The sequence below is a fragment of the Chelonoidis abingdonii genome, chromosome 17, assembly GCF_003597395.2.
Source record: "Chelonoidis abingdonii isolate Lonesome George chromosome 17, CheloAbing_2.0, whole genome shotgun sequence".
In the NCBI taxonomy this organism is placed as follows: Eukaryota; Metazoa; Chordata; order Testudines; family Testudinidae; genus Chelonoidis; species Chelonoidis abingdonii.
In genome coordinates, this window is record NC_133785.1 from 7,775,866 (window position 1) to 7,781,931 (window position 6,066).

The window sequence follows — 6,066 nt, forward strand, 5'->3', positions numbered from 1 at the left end:
GCTGCTGCCTGTTGCTTCCATTCTTGCCCCTGCTTTGGTTCCATCTCCCTCCCACCCCACTCCCGCAGCTCGTTGCACCCTCCCTCCCTGGGTTATGGTCTCAGAGCACCAGTAAGAGAATGGCCCCGCAGGGTGCACTGGGCCCAGGGCAGGCCCTTGAGAGGCTTGGCCACCTTTGCACACCTGCCCAGTATGGGCGTGAGCCTAGCATGGGAGGGAGCAAACGTGAGTGTGCGAAGACCTCTGGGTGCAGAAAGGACTCGGCTGTGTGCATGCCCCTCGCATGCCTGCCTGCTGCAGTGCCAATCATTGCTGCTTTACACTGACTGCCTTGCTCTTACGGAGGCCCTGGGCGCATGGTGCTATCCAGGGCACGTGGCTCTGGTGCCCATGCATGGGCATGCATGACTCTTGCAGGTGCCACTTTTTGCTCCTGGCTCTATTCAGGCTGACCCCGACTCTAGCCCCAGGGAAGCTCAGGACACCAAAGCGGTTTGGCCCCATTTGCACGCCCGTGCATGTGAATGCCCCTGGCCCATGGAGGTGCCACGTGTGGCTTTGAACATCACTGGGGGCTCAGCACTGACCCAGGTACTCTGTGTGCCCACGCTTGTGCGTGTACACACCTCACATTTACACATGCAGGTCGCTGGCAGTGCTGTGGGTGCTGCACTCCGGCACATGGGGGGAAGAGGGGCACAAGTGACTGCTGCACATGTGCCAGCGTGACCCTTTTACACAGTGATCTTCCCTGGGTGAGGGGATTCCGCCCACCCATCCCGAGCATCAGTGGGGCTGGAACTTCCCAGAGCATCAGCAGCCGCAGCCTCCAGCCAGAGTGGGAATCTCTCAGAGCTGCTAGCCACTTGCGGGGGAGCAGCTGGGACTGTGTCCAGCAGGGGGCAAGAGAGACACACACGGAGCAGGGATCATTCTCCCCAGCGAGGGGATGGACACACACTCAGCTCACCCCTGACACATGCAGGTGTAGGGGGTACCTCCCTCTCCCCACATACACACACTTTTGATGGGAGAAGCCCCCCCCATGACCTGTGCAGGGGCCCAGCCCTGGCCTAAAGAGTTTCTGCCCCAGGGTGCATTTGGAGGATTGGAGCATGGGTAGAGAGGGGGAACCACTTCTGATTGCAAGAGGTTGGTTGTGCTGCTATTATGCGTACTACTGTAGAACCAATACATGCCCCCCCCCACTGGGACGGGAGCCAGGGGCTGCACAGACCCGCACTGAGAGCAGGGCCCCCATTGACCTGGGTGCCACACAGACGCCCCCTCAGATCAAGCCCCTGTCGAGCCGGGAACTACACAGAGCCCCCCCAATGTATTTAGACTGTGGGGGACCACTGTGCTCAACTAGTCTGACCTCCTTCATAGCATAGGCCATAGGATGTCCCTGCATGGATTCCTTCTTCTACCAGGACAGCTCTGTTAGAGAAACATCCCTGTGAAATTTTAAAATGAGCAGTGATGGAGAATCCAGCACCATGGGTATGGTGTCCCACTGGCTATTGACCCTCCCTGGGATCAATGGGGACCTTATTTCCAATATGATTTTGTCTATCTTCAACTTCTGGCCACCGGATCTTGTTAGCCATAGCCCTCCCTGGGCAGGCTGGCTGGCTATCATCTATCTATCTGTCTGTCTGAACAGAGGCTAAAATAGGGAAAGAACAAGTTAAAAATTACTTAGACAAGTCAGATGTCTTCAAGTCACCAGGGCCTGATGAAATACATCCTAGAATACTCAAGGAGCTGGCTATGGAGATATATGAACCGTTAGTGATTATCTTTGAAAAGTCATGGAAGACGGGAGAGATTCTAGAAGACTGGAAAAGGGCAAATATAGTCCCCATCTATAGAAATAAGGACAACCCAGGGAGTTACAGACCAGTCATCTTAACTTCTGTACCCAGAATGATAATGGAACAAATAATTAAGCAATCAATTTGCAAACATCTAGAAAAGTGTTTTTCCATCCATGGGTCACGACACCGTACTGGGTCGCGCCATGTAAGGTGCTGGGTTGCCTTGCTCTGGTCAGCATCGCCAGCTGGGATGTTAAAAGTCCCATCAGCAGTGCTGCCCAGCTAAGGCAGGCAAGTTGCCTTTTCCAACACAATGCTGTGCCTGGGAAGCAGCCAGCAGTGGTCCGGCTTGTAGGCAGGGGAGCCACGGGGCTCCACGTGCTGCCCCCACCCCAAGCACTGACTTCCCAGTCTATGGGAACTGGGGTGTGGGGGGGAGGCGGAGCTGCTTGCGTGTCTCCACCTAGGAGCCAGACCTGCTGCTGGCTGCTTCCAGGGCGCACCACGGTCTGCGGTGCACCATGGCTGTGCTGCTGACTGGGAGCCACCAGAGGTAAGTCTGTGCTCGTACCTCAATCCCCTGCCCCAGCCCTAAGCCCCCCCCCAAACCTGGAACCCTTTCCTGCACCCCAAACCCCTCATCCCTGGCCCTAGCCCAGACCCCTGACTCCTCCTGCACCCCAGCCCTGAGCCCCCCAAACCTGGAGCCCCTCCTGCACCCCAACACCCTGCACCAGCCCTGATCCCCCCAAACTCAGAGCCCCTCCTGCACCCCAAACCCCTCATCCTCAGCCCAGACCCACTTCCACACCCCAACCCCCGCCCCAGCCCACAACCCCCTCTCACACCCCAAACCCCTCATCCTCAGCTCCATTGGGTTGCGTGCATCAACAATTTTCTTCAGCTGGGTCCCCAGAAAAAAAGTGTGAAAACCACTGATCTAGAAGATAATAAGGTGATAAGTAACAGCATGGATTTGTCAAGAACAAAATCATGTCAAACCAACCTGACAGCTTTCTTTGACAGGGTAACAAGCCTTGTGGATGAGGGGAAGCAATAGATGTGGTATATCTTGACTTTAGTAAAGCTTTTAATAGTCTCGCATGACCTCATAAACAAACTAAGGAAATGTAACCTAGATGGAGCTACTATAAGGTGGGTGCATAACTGATTGGAAAACCATTCCCAGAGAGTAGTATCAGTCGTTCACAGTCAAGTTGGGAGGGCATAACGAGTGGGGTCCTACAGGGAACAGTTCTGGGCCTAGTTCTGTTCAATATCTTCATCGATGATTTAGATAATGGCATAGAGAGTACACTTATAAAATGTGTGGATGATACCAATCTGGGAGGGGTTGCAAATGCTTTAGAGGATAGGATTATAATTCAAAATGATCTGGACAAACTGGAGAAATAGTCTGAAGTAAATAGGATGAAATTCAATAAAAACAAATGCAAAGTACTCCACTTAGGAAGGAACAGTAAGTTGCACACATGGAAATGACTGCCTAGGAAGGAGTACTGCGGAAAGAGATCTGGGGGTAATAGTGGACCACAAGCTAAATATGAGTCAATAGTGTGACACCATTGCAAAAAAAGCAAACATCATTCTGGGATCTATCAGCAGGAGTGTTGTAAGCAAGACACAAGATGTAATTCTGCTCTACTCTGCGCTGATTAGGCCTCAGCTAGAGTATTGTGTCCAGTTCTGGGCACCACATTTCAGGAAAGATGAGGACAAGTGGGAGAAAGTCCTGAGAAGAGCAATAAAAATGATTAAAGATCTAGAAAACATGACCTATGAGGGAAGATGGAAAAAACTGGGTTTGTTTAGTCTGGAAAAGAGAAGATGGAGAGGGGACATGATAACAATTTTAAAGTATCTAAAAGGTTGTTACAAGGAGGAGGGAGAAAAATTGTTGTTAACCTCTGGAGGATAGGACAAGAAGCAATGAGTTTACATTGCAGCAAGAGAGGTTTAGATTGGACATTAGGAAAATCATCCTAACTGTCAGGGTGGTTAAGCACTGGAATAAATTGCCTAGGGAGGTTGTGGACACACCTGTCAGGAATGGTCTAGATAATACTTAGTCCTACCATGAGTGCAAGGGACTGGACTAGATGACCTCTTGAGGTCCCTTCCAGTCCGTCCTATCTATCTATCTACCTACAAACACCCCCTCTATCTATCTATCTCAGGGGTGGGCAAACTATGTCCTGTGAGCTGTTTTAAGCCAACCTGCGAGCTCCTGCTGGGGAATGGGGTTTGGGGCTTGTTCCGCTCTGGCGCTCCAGTGGGGGCACTGGGTCGGGGCCCCCACCATGTAGCATGGCCCTGCTCCGGCTCTCCAGACGAGGCGCAGGGTTGGGGGCCACACCACTGCTTCTGGGAGCCTCTTGAGGTAAGTGCCACTCAGAGCCTGCATCCCTGAGCTTCTGCCCATGCCCCAATCCCCTGCCCGAGCCCTGATCCTCCTCCTGCTCACCAAACCCCTCGATTCCAGCCTGGAGCACCCTTCTGCACCCCAAATCTCTCATCCCCAGCCCCACCCTGGAGTCTGCACCCCTTCCTACACCCCAACCCCCTGCCCTAGCTCTGTTTCCCCTCCCACCCTCTGAACCCAGCCCAGAGCACCCTCCTACACCCCAAACTACTCATCCTCATCCCCACCCCAGAGCCTGATCCCCCAGCCAGAGCCTGCCCCCCTACCCCAACCCCAATTTTATGAGCATTCATGGCCCACCATACAATTTCTATTCCCCAATGTGGCCCTCAGGCCAAAAAGTTTGCCCACCCGGATCTATCCTGATACACTCCCTCTATCTATTTATCCCCATATACCCCCTCAGTACTAGGTTTACCATGGTGCCGGGCCCAGAGTCAGAAGGGGCCCCAGCCAGCCCACTATCCCGGCCAGCTGCCACACCCCTGCTCCGCCTCTTCCCACTCCTGCTCTGCCCCAGCCCCACCCCCACTCCTCCTAAACTCCACCCCTTTCCCCCTCAAATCCTGTCCCCTGAACTACGTGTCCTGGGGAACTGCAGCAGGGGTTGGGCCGCCCTGCACTCACCGGGTGGAGGGAAGTGGAGCAACCCGGCCCCAGCCTGCTTTGCTCCGCCAGCTCCCAACCGTCCTGCCGGTGACTGCTGTGGGCGGTACCCCCTGCCCCCCAAGTCCCAAGGCTGGGAGCCAGGGGAGCAAAGCGAGGTGGTCTGAGGCCGGGTCGCTCCACTTCCCGCCACCCCATGAGTGCAGGGTCAGGCCTGCCCTGGAATCACTGGTGGCAGGAACTGGAGCGACCTGGACCCAGCCTGCTCCACCAGCTTGTTCTGGGGGGTGGTTCCCCCTGGCCCCCACAAGCCTGGGGAGGAGATGAAGCGGTGGGGAAGGGGCATGGGATAGGGAAGAGAAGGGGGCAGGGGACGCGGGGACTGGGGGAAAGAGGCAGTAGGGATTAAGGGAATGGGGTGGGGAGGAAATGGGGCAGTGGGAAAGGGGCATGGGATGGGGAAGAAAGAGATAGGGGAAGCAGGGGCAGGGGGAAGAGGCAGGGGAGAAGGAAAGGGGTGGGATGAGGAGGAGATGGAGTGGGGGGGAAGGGGCATGGGATGGGGAAGAGAAGGGGATTGTGGAAGTGAGGGAAGCTGGAGCCCAGCATATGGCATCCCCTTGGCGGAAGCTGGGGGTCCACTGTTAAGCAGGCCCATCGAACCCTCACCCTGACAAGACCCACCTCCCCTGCATCTATACCACCCCACTGAGCCCCCCAGACACCCTCCCCACTGAGCCCCAACCACCTGCACCTGGACCCCCACCGAAATGAATCCCACACATCCCCTGCACCTAGACACCCCCGACACTGAGCCCCAAACACCTTTATCTGGATCCCCGCAGAGTCCCATTGCCCCTGCGCTTGGAACCCTCCAATGAGCTTCTGTGCATCCAGATCTCCCACTGAGCTGCCCGCACCCAGACTGCCCCACAGAGAACTCTTACCCCCACCTGGATCTCCCCACACTAGGTCCTTCTGCACTTGGATCCTGCTGCCGGGCCGAGCCTATTCACCCACACCTGGTGTGCCTGGCACAGGGGGGCAGGGCCCCAGGGTGTTTCTGGGGCAGGCCTGGCCCCTTGCACTGTGAGGGTTGGGTGCAGCCTCACTGCCAAGTCCCTGTCCCAGGGTGGGGTTGGGGGAGGCTGCAGGGGAACCTCCCACCTCCACGCAACCAGTGGCTTGTGCTCCCCA